The sequence below is a fragment of the Dermacentor andersoni genome, chromosome 3, assembly GCF_023375885.2.
Source record: "Dermacentor andersoni chromosome 3, qqDerAnde1_hic_scaffold, whole genome shotgun sequence".
Taxonomy (NCBI): Eukaryota; Metazoa; Arthropoda; class Arachnida; order Ixodida; family Ixodidae; genus Dermacentor; species Dermacentor andersoni.
Window position 1 is genome coordinate 30772987 of NC_092816.1, and position 14423 is coordinate 30787409.

At 49.0% G+C, this 14423-nt stretch overlaps 1 protein-coding gene across 6 annotated transcripts in view; it reads left to right on the forward strand.

The window, feature by feature from the left end:
• The first annotated feature begins 7171 nt into the window (after positions 1–7171).
• The window catches only part of LOC126520842 (uncharacterized), a 383777-nt gene continuing 376525 nt past the window's right edge, over positions 7172–14423 (forward strand). For all 6 annotated transcript variants that reach the window (XM_055065013.2, XM_055065027.2, XM_055065028.2 and 3 more), the window contains exon 1: positions 7172–7599. The gene's annotated coding sequence lies outside the window, so the exon portion shown is untranslated. The remainder of the gene's footprint in view (positions 7600–14423) is intronic.

A 14423-nucleotide genomic window follows, 5' to 3' on the forward strand; every position in this document is an offset into this window, starting at 1 on the left:
ATCGAAGCTCGACCGACGTTACTTATTGAGTAGCGTGGCGTTGTCGGCGGGCTGCAGGCATCCGGCAGACCACGGCGACCGGGCAAGGACGAGACGATTTCCAGTGCGAAACTTGCACGGTTTATTCAAAGGTTAATGAAAGATGATGAGAAGAAAATGAAGTGATCAAAAGTACGTACATTTCGGAGCCCCTTAAATAGGCTCTCTACAATCGTGGGAGGGATCTTGCTTCCGTGACGTCACGTGACCGGCACAGAAAGAGGGCCCCTCCTCCTCTTGTTATACTGAGCCTGCTGCAAGGAGGAGGACGTCCCGCCTCCTGGAATTGTGGACGATTGTGCGTCTCTTTTGCGCGTTACTGGTTCGTGGAAGTTCTCCTGTAGAGTTTGGCCGTTCGAGGAAAAGGTCCCTCTAAAGTCGCGCGCGCACGCACGCGCGCACGCACGCGCACACACGCACACACACACACACAAACACACACAAAAGAGGCCTGTAAACACTGCGGGGCTTCAGACAGGCCGGCAGACACTCGAAATGGTCATGGCGAAGTAGGAAGTCACGCTTCATTTCGACGAGTCCTGGTGGATGAAGGTCGGGTGAGAGAAAGTCCTTTCTGCACGAGGTGCGGGACGCCAACCGTGGCAGGAGGAGTCACGCCTCCTTTCGACGGAGAAGGTCGGGTGAAATTCCTTTCTGCACGTGGTATCAGACGCCAACCCTAACAATCGGTACCTACAGTAGGCAGAAACATGTCTTGGGGGCGCAAAAATGTGACGCGCATAATCAGCCGTGGTGTACGCGCATTATCATTTGCGATATGTGTGTAGCTAAGAACGGGCCGCTGAGGTGCAAGTTTTGCCAGCCAGTTGCGACAGTGGCGTCAACTTTTCTTGGAAAGTCACCGTTACGCTCTAGCCAAACGGCGTCACTAAATCTACTGTGTGCGGAGGACAATGCCGCCTCCTCGCCTCTCCGTCGCGGGAGCCGAGATGAGTTCGACGAACCACGCTTTATGACTGAACACACCACCGCCGACCCAGTCTGCGGTGAACAAGGGAGTCCCCGAGGGAACGTAGTACGAGGCCCCTTCCCACGCACCGTTCCTGACGTCAGCCCCGAGTTCTGCGAAGACCGTCTGACCTCGGCTGAGGACAGTGACCCTGTGCGGAAGTGTGTGTGTGTAATCCCTCGTGCAGAGAGGCGACTCGTCTACGGTGCCTGGTCGGCCGTTTCCCTCACCTTGGGATCGAGGAGGGACCGAGTGTTTATAAACCGCTGTTGTGCGGCTGCTGAGTGCACTTTCTCTCGCAGTCATGCTGGACTGATGAACTGCAACGTCCTGATGTAGATACTCTAAATAAACCCATATTCCTCGTTCTCGACGAGAAGCAGTCCTTCCCTTCGACAACGTCCTCAACGTGGATAAGTTGGACGACGGCATGGGCCAGCTACCATCTAATTCATGCCCGACTCCAATCTTGACAACTGATTACGAGCGATGGGATTGACCTCCCAATCCTTACAGTATGTGTTGTGAACCATCTTGCTTATACCGGCTTTAATTCAACAAAGAATACCGGTGTCTCTATATTACCAGCATTAAATGGTAAATCAGCTCAGTCTTATCGCTTGGCGTAGGGAGTAAAACATAAAACATGCTCGTGCACGGCCAACCTAAGGCAACCACGAAACATCTAAGCGGCAGGCGCTATCAGATATATGGTGAAACACCGGCATTGATCTCACGCATTTCAAGTGTAGTCGACTTGAAATTACTATATGTCTACGCTAGCCTTCCTGCATGAGGGCGATGGCGCTGCTCAACACAGAGATCACTGCGATTGGTGAACCAGCACCATACATATGTAAGCTGTGAGCTTCGGCATTGTCTTTTTGACCTGCAAACAGCCGTAATATATGAGAGTGATCGCATAAAAAGAATGTAATGGCTATTTTTGAGGACAATATTTCCGTAATACGTGTGAATGCGTCCTAGAGAACGGAACGAACACAACAGAAAAAAAAATTCGGTTATCATCCTCTTTCTCAGAAAAGCAAGAGAAATCGGGCTAACGCCGCAATACGACCTCGCATAGTCACGCCGCACAACGTTTATATATATATATATATATATAACCGCTGACGCCGTATGCTTGGACCATGCGCTATATAGAACAAAGATATCTGTAATCCAGCACCTACGACTACTTAGGACGTTCGCGCAGTTCGTAAACGATCACTTTGCTGGACGATCTTAATTCAGACTGTAAGGTATGCTGCTATTATAGCCATGTTATCTTATTCATGGGTGGAAACTTCATCCATCGAACCAAGTAGTCACGCAATGCAACCTGCAGCGAGCAGTTTGAACGCTTCTCAAAGTATAATAGCACAGCTCCTATCGTAGCAGAACGGTACCCACGCTGTTACGATTGTCGCGTATGTTTCATTTCTACTAAATCGCAGCTTAAAACTAGAGGATAATACTGCAGTAAGGTCACATTAGTGAATGGAACATTCAGAAATACACAATTGATCTCCGACGCTGATTGTATAGGCTCAAATATATGCGCGCACCCCCATCGCGCTGCGTGCTCCGTCTGCCTCAATGCCAGCAGAAAGTCCGGCCATGACGACTTAAACCACTTCAGTGCGTCTGACAGAACCTTTTAGCGGGTAGAAGACGCATGTCATGCTAAATAGACCGCGCGAGCACGAAAACACACCAGAAAATATCGCCGAACGTATACCTGCCATGCAAAACGAAGCGCTCGCCCAAGCCAGCATGCCGACTGCCCATAGATGGCGCCACTGCGTAGCAATATGGTGGCGCCCATGAAAAAACGGTGTATATGATAGCTGTCCTTGGGAAAGTGATTACAGTTTTTCCAATTTACGCTTAATGGGCAAATTTTGATGTTCGTGGAAGAGCGTAAAGTACTTGGAGTTATTTTTGACCGCCAGCTGACATGGGCATCACACATCCGCGCAATTGAAAAGCAGACTAATGCTGTAATAAACGTACCTCGGCGACTCGCTGGCACAACGTGGGAGGAGGGGGGGTAAGATCAGTCTCTTCACTATTACAAGTTCATAACGCACTCATAAAAAGATAAAATGCTTATGCGGCACCTATTCTCCGTGGTTTATCGCAAACTTCTGAGGAACGTCTTCAGCGTTTACTGGCAAGGGGGCTGCGAGTGTGTCTTGGGGTTCAGCAGGCTACCTCGAGTTCTCTACTAATTGCTGACGCTCGCCACCCACCATTTCCAGCCATATGAACTGTTGATACATGCCGACATATTTATCGCATCTTAACCCAACACGAGAAGCATCCATTAAACCTCGCGCTTACCGAAAGAAACAAAAGCAAAATTCACAATGTTGTTCAAGAACATAAAGCATTATTACTAAGATTTGAATTATGCAAAGTGGATGTTACCGTATTTTCGCGATTCTAAGCACCCCCCGATTCTAAGCACCCCCCATCTATTTTCGCGAAAAAGTTAGGAAAAAAGTTTGCATGCGAATCTAAGCACCCCCCCCCCCCCCACCCCCCCTATTTGTTAGGAAGAGCGCGTAGCCAAGGCCACCAAACGCGCTTGCTCACTGTGAAATCATTGCTCGGCGGACCTGCTGGCCCGCGGTCGATGCTTCTGTTGGACGCGGAGGTAAAGACAAAGCTTCCGAACATCAATAACGATGTGGTTGTGACTCCGGGTGGCACGACGCTAGTGCTGCAACCCCTCGACGTTTCAGTCAACAAGCTTTTCAAGGCCAATCTCCGACAGGAGTACGAAGAGTGCGTGCGAAACCCTGACCGGAAGAAGACGCCGACGGGAAAGCTGCAGAAAGCGTCCCCATCAACCATCGCAATGTGGATTTCGGACGCTTGGAAGAGGGTCCAAGTGGACGTTGTGATCAAATCATTTAAGTGCTCGGTCACTAACAACTTCGACGGCACAGAAGACGACCTGCTGTGGGATAACGAGAGCAGCGGTTCAAGCGGTGCGACGAACTCGGGAATTATATCTAAGAGAGACACGTTCATGGTAGCCGCACAGCAACTGGCACTCTTCCAAATTTACTCATTATTCTTGACCGCCCTAATAACAACAGATCGTGTCATAAAAATTCCTCGACTTTAGCATTCGTCATTCCACATTTAGCGCTAAAGCAAACATTTAAATTATCCCGAGAGACATCTTCCACCGTGACAGAACTGTTTGCAATCCTGCGTGCTTTGCGTTTCCTAACATCAGAAAACCATTCGCTAAAAGGGGTTATTTTTAGCGATTCGCAAGCCACTCTCACATTACTACAGAGCAATACCAAAAAGTCTTTGAACACTTTGCTGTTGTGTGAGACGCTCAAAGAACATACAAAAGCAAGCGCAATGAACCACGTAATTGCATTGCAGTGGATACTGTAGGAGTTGGAGGTAATCCCACCGCTGGCGTCAGTTGTAGGAGTTGGAGGACGGACGTCGGGATGAAAAACACTTGGGAGGTTTATTTTACATTATATACAAAGAGGTGAGAGTCAAGTAACAGTCGTACAGTCATTACGGGCCGGCAGCAACTCGGACGCTGCGGCCCGCGGCAAGAAGTTCGAGAGAGGTGAATCAGGTAATGCTCTGCTCTCTCTGGAATGCTTCTTTTAAACCCTTCGAGGACTGGAAGTCGCGTCATGTTCGGCCAATGGGAGAGTCCGCTCAGATGACGCCATTTTCGGCCAATGGTTGGCGCCCGTGTCGCGGTGTCACACCCGGCGGCTCTCTGCGGTCTTGCCTTGCAGACTTGCAATGCGCTCTTCAAAGGCGGAGAAGGGGGACGCTCGGGCTCCATTGTCCGAGGGCCCACCTACTCCCAACAGTGCCGGGCTATCCCCTCGCCTTCTGGAAGAGTCAAGCAGTGAATAGCTACCGGCGGTGAGCTTGTGGCCTTCAACTTGTTTGCTCGAGCGCTCCTCTGGAATGTGCTTTCCGTGTTTCTGCGCTTCTCAATTAGTTGTGCTGCGATTCGATGTGGTCTGGGGGAACTCGAAGTAGGCGCAGGAAACAGCTCCATATCTAACAATACCTGGGCACTGCGATATTCCTGGTAATACTGCAGCGGACGCAGCTGCGAATAGGGCGCACAATAACCAATCTTCCCCTATTGCGTAGTGAAGTCCGTCTGATCCTGAGACAGGTTTCCTATCGTCTCAGCAAAACTACCTGGGTTGATCAGCAATCTAAGAACTCGGAGTTATACTTTATAGACCCATGTATAAAGCTATCAATGCCGGAATATCTAAGAGACAACAGAAAATTTGAAACATTGGTGCACCGTCTGCGGCTTGGTACTGCATTTACGAGACACTTCTTATACAGGATAAAACGTGTTCGCAGTGTTCTTGCGGCCATCCAGACGAAGATGTGCATCATCACCTACTCGAGTGCACTAAATACGATCCACGAAGAAGGGTACTGCAGGCAAATTCTTAGCATACGTACAGAAGACCATTCACCTTATAAAAAAGGTACTTGGTCCATGGCCAACTGCTGGCCTTCAGAAAAGAGCACTTCTTGCTTTGAAAAAGTTTTTAGAGGACACCAACATTTTGGGGAAATATTAAGTTTCAGGTGATCCTAATACGCTAAATTAGTAACATTAATGTTGTTCTGGGTTCAAAATTGACTTATGTGGTGATCGTAATTTTTATGCAATATGTATAATTCTGTTCTGTATTTGCAGTGTAATTGCATGTGTTGTGTGTTTTGGCTGTTCAAAATATCTTACATTATATATGCATATGTGTACTGAACTCACGCACAAAACTTTGCGATTCATGTACTGTTGGACTGCATAGTTTTTATTCGCCTGGTGTTCTACTGAGTGTCATATCTTGTGTCACTATTCTCCCTTTTTAAGCAAATTTGTTTCCGCTGCCAAGCGACAAGGAGTAGCCGGTGCCGCCAAAAAACCGCCAACCATTCCTAATATTCATTCCAATAAAAAAAAAAAAGAAACTCAGTAACATACGCTGTCAGCTATTTAATGGGTTTATTTACTATCTCTTGGTTTAGTAGTGGTTTCTACTGTCAAAGGTCATATAAGGGTTCTTAGCTTGTGACGCCTTATCAAATTTCCAAGCTCAGTAAGCTCTCAGATGTATAACGTAAGGTCTGGATTGTTTATGGTTGTAAACAGTTATCAAAAAGTTCGTGAGAATGAGAGAGGGCTTTTAACTGCATTTCTTTTTTACCCAATTCAATCAGTCAGTCAGCAAGTTATTAACCCGTGGGACAGACCCTTACTCACCTCTCTTGTAACTATTGCACCGATGCCCATTTACGGCGGCTACGCGACACACAGGTGTGGTAAGCTAACTGGTGCTGTTTGCAGCAGAACTCCTAAGGCACATAAAACCGTGTTGCGTAGATGCATAATCTTGTAGAATGCATACATCTGTACTGTCAAGTAAGCGCTGTCCGGGCTGACAACTCCGCCGCACGCCTTTATGCCCGACCTTGAGTGAGCACATTGGCCTGGAAACATTTGCAGCACACTCTCAAAAAAGTTCACACCCTTTGGGGCTTATCTTGTCCCACAACGATAATTGTCATCTGCCTTGTTTGCGTTTCCTCTCTTGAAAACTCGGCGCTCGTTACTTTCCTGTCGCTAATGCTGCGTCAAGCTGATAACGCACAAGCCGTTCGTGACTAGAAAGTACCGGGCTCGATGCGTTAAAGAAAGGAAATGCAGGTAAGACAGATGACGATTATCGTTTGGTGACGAAATACAACCCAAGGGCTGTAAACTTTTTTGGAGCGCAGTTTCTACACTTTCGAAAGCAAACTGGGTAAAAAAAAATATGACAGCAGGCGTGCAAAGAATGGAGCCATAGTATACGCGATCGTGCAGACCTTGTTTCAAGGACTAAAAGCGAATAACGACAGCGATTGCGACAGGCTTCGACGACAAGCAGTGCAAGGTGTTCGTGCCCCAGAGGCAAATTCCCGCTTCCAGTGAGCGGAGCGTCCACCTGCGAGTGCGCAGTTCCAGAGTTTCGGCTCCGCGCGCCGCGCAAGAAACGAGAGAGAGAGAGATAGACGCTCTCTCTCCGCCTTGTCCTCCCAGGCAGCAGCGCCAGCGCTGCAAGCGCTGGCTCCCCTCAACGCCTCAACGTTCGCCGCGGGCGGCTGCTATGTGCGCGCTTGGCGTGCGTGCGTGCGTGTGTGAGTTGCGTGTGCGTGCGTGCGCTTTGCGCGTGTAACGTCGTCGTCGCCGGGGCTGTGCGAGTAGCGGCGGCGCGGAACCGGCGACGGACCCTTCCACAGACGGCGCAAAACCCTCGCTGCGGAGACGACGCGCGTGTGCGTGTGTGTGTGTGCGCGCGCCGCGCTAGAACGCGAGGAGTGTCGGACGTCGTTCGTGATGGTGTTGTGCGATAAGTGCGAACTCTGCTGAGGAACGAAACTTTTTCTCGACGTCCCCCCCCCCCCCCTCGCTCCCTCCTCGACTAACTACTTTCTGCTGCCTGGATTTACGGCGGTGCATCGGCGCTCCGGCCAGTGGAGCAGCCCTTCGTGCTCGTCGGATGCTTGCAAACACGGTCAGTTGTTTCTGCTTTTTACCGGCCACGCGCTTCTCTCTTCTCGTCTCGTCGATTTTATTCTTTTACGTCTTGCCCCGCGCACCCCGACTCTGTGAATGTCACAGCGCGCGTCGCCGCGAATAGACACCGTGGACCCACGTTTGTGTTGGCCGGCAGCTGTCTGCTGCGCGACCACAACCGCGCGAGGCGGCTGTGCGCGCTCGTCTTCTGCTCGCGCCGTGCACACACTTTTGCGATTCCTCGCCCTTGGTGACGGAAACGACAACGGATGCTCTCTGTGTGTGTCGGCCACGCGTTTGTGCGAGTGCCCTGCCTTCGGGCGCTGCTTCGCGCTTCACTGATCTTTGTACCTTCCGGAAAAAAACTGTCTTTCTTTTTTTCAGGTTACCTCGGCATGGTTTGTTTAGACCAAGTTGTGGTGTTAGCTGTCTTGGGTAACGGAGGAGTCAGGGCAATCGTTCATTTCGTATGCGTCCTGGTCGATGGGACAACTCATGAACATCATTGATGGATAGCCCGCGAACGCATTTCCACTGCGTGCTGGAACAATTATGATCGAACTCTTATGTCCTGCTCAAGTGATTGAGGATGGCCCTCGTAAATGTCTTCATAAATAGTGGCAAATAGTTACTAAGCAGCGCATATTCAGCCGCTGCGCGGCTGGACTGGCCGTGGTAACCGCCCCCCAAAGCAATAACACGACGCCGCTATGACGTTGCCGCTTTGATTTGATGTTCCTGCCCCAACGCGGTGGTTCACATGAACTTCAGTGGATGGTCACAAAAAAGTACGTTATGTATAAGACCCGCGATGTAAAGATCTGGCATGCACGATTTGCCTCGCGTGTAAGGATAGACAACGTCGTTGATACAATACATGCTTGTGCACTGCATGGAGGATCCTTTGTTTATGTATAATGTCCTACGCAAAAATATCACGAACATACACTTGTTCTGCAAGATTTGTTTCCCCTTGATGCATTTCCTAAGAGAGCGCGACAACCTGTGAGCAATTCTTCCGCTGCCGCCGTACTCATACGATCCAGATCTGCGGTCCGTTCTATATAGCTTGGACCGTACTGAGTTTGAGACATTAGCCCTGATTATCTCCTCTTTTGACACATACCTTTCATGAGAGGTCCCCCTATGATGGTTTCACTTCTTCACATATTTTTCTTCTTATTTCTTTTTGTCTTTGTGGCTTGTAACACATCCTCTCGACAATCAACATCAACGGGGCGCATGGAAGTATATCAATTTATAGCTTAGGTGACGGTGATTTCGCGCCCGGTGATCGAGACCGCGTCCCTATAGCTGAGCTTTCCGCTGTTGTAATCGCAGTCAAGTGGTTTTCGCCGTCTCGACGACGGTGTAATCTAAACTTGCAAGCATGTAGGAGCAGGAAGTCAGGTCATGTGGTTTGATGGTTTAGCGTGAAAGCCAGTGGGAGGGGTGAAGCACGAAGGTCATGAAGCCTGGGCGTGCGCAAATTAAAATTTTAAGGTTGTGCTGCCGTACGGTTAAACACGAGCGACGTTATGTATCTGTAATCGCATGCTGGCTGCCAATTCTCTTTCGTCCCTTCCAAGGCTCAGGATTTGATGCGTAAACTTTTCGTGATCGGTTCGCGGATATACTATTCCATATATTGACAATTTTACCTTAAGATTGTCAGTTTGTGCATAACTTAGCCGCCGTGCTTGGGTTAAAGCGTACTAGCGCTTTTGCATCGTACGAAATCGCCCGCCACAGTGAGACGTAATTCTGCTGTCGAGGCCGCGGGTCCGATTCCCTGCCGTGTGGCGGCCGCATTCGGATGGGGGCGAAATGCAAAGCAGCAATGAACTTGACTTGGGCACTAGTTAAAGAAATCAAGAATAAAACCGGAGTCCTCCATCACGATTACTTTCACAATGGCATCGCGTCATCAGAACTGGTGTCGCTCCGTAGGGACATCAAAATCAATCAGCCAATCGTGAGAAATAGACAATTCTTTCACGCCTCGTTCCGTCGTGTCATGGGCTAAGTGCGCAGCTGTTCAAGAAGCGGGTTAATCTCGTGTATCGTTCGTCCGGTAGGCGCGAATGCTATTAGCCATGGTCTAAGCCATCCGCGATATATCGGCCGAGTTAGTCGCTACGATTTCCCTGCGGAACTGGCTTAGTTCGCGCAACGTTCTTTGCCGAGTGTGCGGAAGGCGTTTTTTTTTCGTTTGCTTGTCTCCGACTCTGTTGGGACACTTGCAGTGACGTATACATACTGACCACAGGCTGTGCCCTGTAGCCGTATCGGCTGCTTGATTTAAGACGCATCTATCTGAGGATTTCGTGGACAGCGTTACGAGGACGGGAAGTGTGTTGTTGCGTACCTTCGTGCCTGCATGACTGCTTCCATCAACGCCTCCGACCCGCGCTCTTTCGATGGAAAGGAATTGCGCGAAGGAGTCCTGTTGTATGTCATGTGTGTATATCTTGATCTGTCCGTCAATAGCTGTACTGTCTTCGTTCGCGAAATGGTTATTATGAACGATGACGAGTGCGTTACGGTGATTGTTTATGGCCGACCCGGGCTAGCGGAGATAGCAGGAAGCCGTGCCGATGACCGCTTTCACCATTTCCTCGCTGCCTCCCCGTTCCTCTCAGGCCTCGGGATACCTCAAGTTCTCACGATGTTAACATTATACCTGTTAACATTAACCTGTTAACATTATACCTGTTAACATTATACAATCAATAAATCAAACATACCGTCGGCCGTATGAAAGCTATTTGAATCAGTGGTCTCAAGTGTACAGCTTCCTACATTTTCCTCGTATTGTCAATACCTTATGCAATCAATCAATCAATCAATCAATCAATCAATCAATCAATCAATCAATCAATCAATCAATCAATCAATCAATCAATCAATCAATCAATCAATCAATCAATCAAATATTCAGTTACTGTCTGAAGACAAATGGTTTAAAGTACGGCTATACATTTTAAAGTGTGCCTCCCTTGTTATCTGCTTTTCCGTCCTAAAACTTTCTTCGCGTGAGCCTGAAATATTGATTGCATTGGCAGCAAGCTTTTTTCACGCCAGAGAAGTCTCAGTTTCTGTGCAGATTCTCAATATCACTGGCCACGAGGCCGAGGGTTCGAATCCCAGCCACGGCGGTCTCATTTCGATGATGTTGGAAGGCGAAAACGCTCGCCTATGCCGAGTATGGCGCGCGCGACAAAGACTTATCGAGTGGCAGCTCCCAGTCAGAATTTCTTAATGCCTTCTGCATGCGCTCCAACCCACTTTTATTCTTCTGTATATTTCCTTCTCGTGATCAGGGTCGCCTGTGAGTGATTGACCTAGATAAACATACTCTTTCACAGACTCTAGAGGTTGTCTGACAATCCTGAACTTTTGTTCCCTTGCCAGGCTATTGAACATTATCTTTGTCTTCTGCATAATAATCTTCAACCCCACTCTTACACTTTCTCTGTTAAAGTCCTCACTCATGTGTTGCAATTCATCCCTAGTGTTACTGAACAGGACGATGTCATCTGCAAAACGAAGGTTGTTGAGATATTCGTCGTTCATCCTTTCTTCTAAGCCTTCCGCCGCATCTCGGTTTGTTTTTATCTCTCGTCTTTCTCCTCTTATTCCCTGTACCCCTTTCCCCAGCACAGGGTAGCCAGCCGGTACTTACACTGGCCAACCTCCCTGTCTTAATTTCCTTCCCTTTTGTCTCTCTCTCTCTCTCTCTCTTCCGCCATATACAACACCTGAATTGCTTTTGAGCGTTAAGCCCAGTCATCAAAGGCCAGAGCCCTCCTCCCTGACTCTCCGTCTATTATTTTTATTTTTTCGTTGTTGTTGTCGTGAGAGGGCAGAACTGTTCCTAAGCGATACATCGAGTTCACATTCAAACAGGGCTATATGTAAGCTTTCGGTGGCAAGCCAGTCGTGAGCGCCTTGCGTATACACACGTAGCTAGCTGCCCGTGTCGGCGACTTCAAATGGGCTTATCTCTGTAGTCCCGCTTGCAGAGTGAGTGATGCGAACGCGACAAGGCAAGCGGCGACGCGCAGGTAAACGACGCCCGGCTAAAACAAATGCACTCGCAAAGGCACACCAAACTAGCTCGAGTTCGTTAGTCGCTCCGCGCGTTGCCTAAGTGAATTACGCAGGCGCCTTTAATATTTCCTTTGTGCCGTCTCTGGGGTGATGGCGCGTGTCTGTAAGCTGGGCCTATGTGGGCGCGGTATACGGGGAGCCGTAGCAGCGCGCCTGACGGAAAAAAAGCCGCCTCGTCGGGTAAATACGATAGTTGAAATTATAAGGACTTCACTGCAGGCTATAAGAAACGAAGCAGGAAATCGACGTCTCAGCGCATACCCAGCGGACGCTGGCGCGGTACAACCATACCGGACTGTGCGACACGCTGTGCCTTGGCGACATTGGGCACTGTGTGACGTATGACTCAGTGGGACGACATGGACACTGTGTGCGACTATGTGGCGTCTTCACAGGGAATCTGCGACAGCGCCCGCACGGGCACTTTTGTATTGTTCATCCTCCCTTTCTTTTTTTTTTCTCGCATTTTTTTCTTTCTACTCCTTATCCCTTTCTCCAGTGCAGGGTAGCCAACCGGAGATATCCTCTGGTTAACCTCCCGGTCCATACTTTGCTTTTGTTCCTCTGTCTCTGCCTGCTGACACCTTGTTCGCAGTGCGATATACACGACTTTGCGGCAGAGCGTATAACCAGTGCTGTTGGACGGGATATATATAGTACGCATATATGCAGTGTCCCAGCTAACGTTAGCCAAGCTGAGTCAGAGGTCTGACGACCGAACACCGTACATCTTATAATCGTATCTTGCACCGTGTGTTTCTTTATACTTTTTTTTAGTTGGACAGCTTGGCTAACGTCAACTGGGACACACAGTGTAGTGGTTATGTATATATAGGTTGCACGAAATGTACCCTTAGCTCCAGTTCCGACCTCTACCCGGGCTGCACCGACGTGACGCATCGCTTCTATACCGGCTGTGGTTGGGAGTGGCTTTCACGAAGGCGTACACTACTTTGATTGCAATGACCGACAGTGCTGCGTGCGACGTCTGCGGCGGCGAAGAGAACATCGAACATTTATTATGCCCCTGTCATCGATTTCAGTCGGAAATACAAACATTATCGATCGCATTGCGACGACTGGACGATCGGCCGTTGTCCGTGCAGGTGCTACTTGAAGACCGTCCCTGTCGCTTGTCGGCCCACAAAGCTGTAAAGGCACTTTCGTCTTTCTTGAGGGCGACTGGCCTGTCTGAACGCCTTTGACATGCCCAGGCCCACCGCGTGCACGCGCGAGCTCACCGCGGCTTTCCTCGCCCTCCCCAATCTCTCTCTATCTCATCTTTCTATTCCCTCTTTTCCGTCCCCCAGAGTAGGGTAGCCAACCAGGCGGATTTCTAGTTAACATCCCTGCCTTCTCTCTTTATTTCCTCCTCTTCCTTCGGTTTGTGTTGCCCCCAAAATCAAGCTGAACATAATACCGAGACGCTACAACCGCAGACACCATAGCCACCCAGCGGTTGTGGTGTCCATCTCTTCTCCCCTCCTCTCTCTCTCCCATTTGATTTTGCGCTGGTACCACGAAAAAAAACATATACTGCTGCTTAGCGAGCATGAGGTCGTGGATACGATTCCCGAAATCGGCGGCCGCATTCCCAAGGGGGGCTGAATCTGAATATGTTCGTCTACCGTGCTTTGTCTAGGTGCACATTAAAGGGGTCATGACATGGCTGTACAATTATTATCAATTGTTCTTTGTAACGCGCAGTAGAAACCGCAGCTGTACACCGCGACGAAGGCATCTACCAGCCATCTCCAATTATCCCTGCCTTGCGCTAGCTGATTCCAACTTGCGCCTGCAAATTTCCTAATTCAATCGCCCCACCTAGTTTTCTGTCGTCCTCGACTGCGCTTCCTTTCCCTTGGCGCCCATCCTGTAACTCTATGGTCACCGGTTACCTGCCATACTCATTACGTGGCCTGCTAATGTCAACTAGAATATTGGCTGCCCCCGTTTGCTCTCTGACCCACACCGTTCTCTTCACGTTTCTTAACGTTACACCCAAAATTGTTCCCTCCATCGCTCTTTGCGTGGTCTTGAACTGGTTCTCGAGCTTCTTTGTTAACCTCCAAGTTTCTGCGTGGTATATGTTAGCACTAGTAGAATGCAATGATTGTACACTTTGCTTTTCAACTACAGTGGTAATTACCACTGTCGGGGGTTGGCTGGAAGCTAAAGTTCTTGCAGTTAGGATTTGGTAATGCCTACCGTATGCACTCTAAGCAGTAACTTCTACCTCTGCCCGCAAAGATGACTGTGCTGTGCTGTGAAGTGTACACGTACGCATTGCACAGAAAAAGTATGCTGCGCAGCCCTCATCATATTCACCATACCACCACCCTCCTTCCTTTTCACATGCTATCTATGTTATTGCCCCGAACCGCTTCCCCAGCGTGGAGTAGCAGGCTAGAGGCACTTCACTCAGGCCGACCTCTCCACCTTTCTGCCATTAAATATTATCTCGCTCTCTCTCTGTAAGCCATTTTTATTCTTCTGTAAATTTTCTTCTCATGATCAGGGTCCCGAGTAAATTGATTTAGATAAGCGTATACTCCTGCACCGACTCTAGAACCTGACTGGCGATCATGAATTATTGTTTCCTTGCCAGGCTATTAATTAAACATTATATTTGTCTTCTGCATATCAATCTTCAACCTTACTCTTACTTTCTCAGCAAAAGCCTTCAATCATTTGTTGCAATTCCTCCCA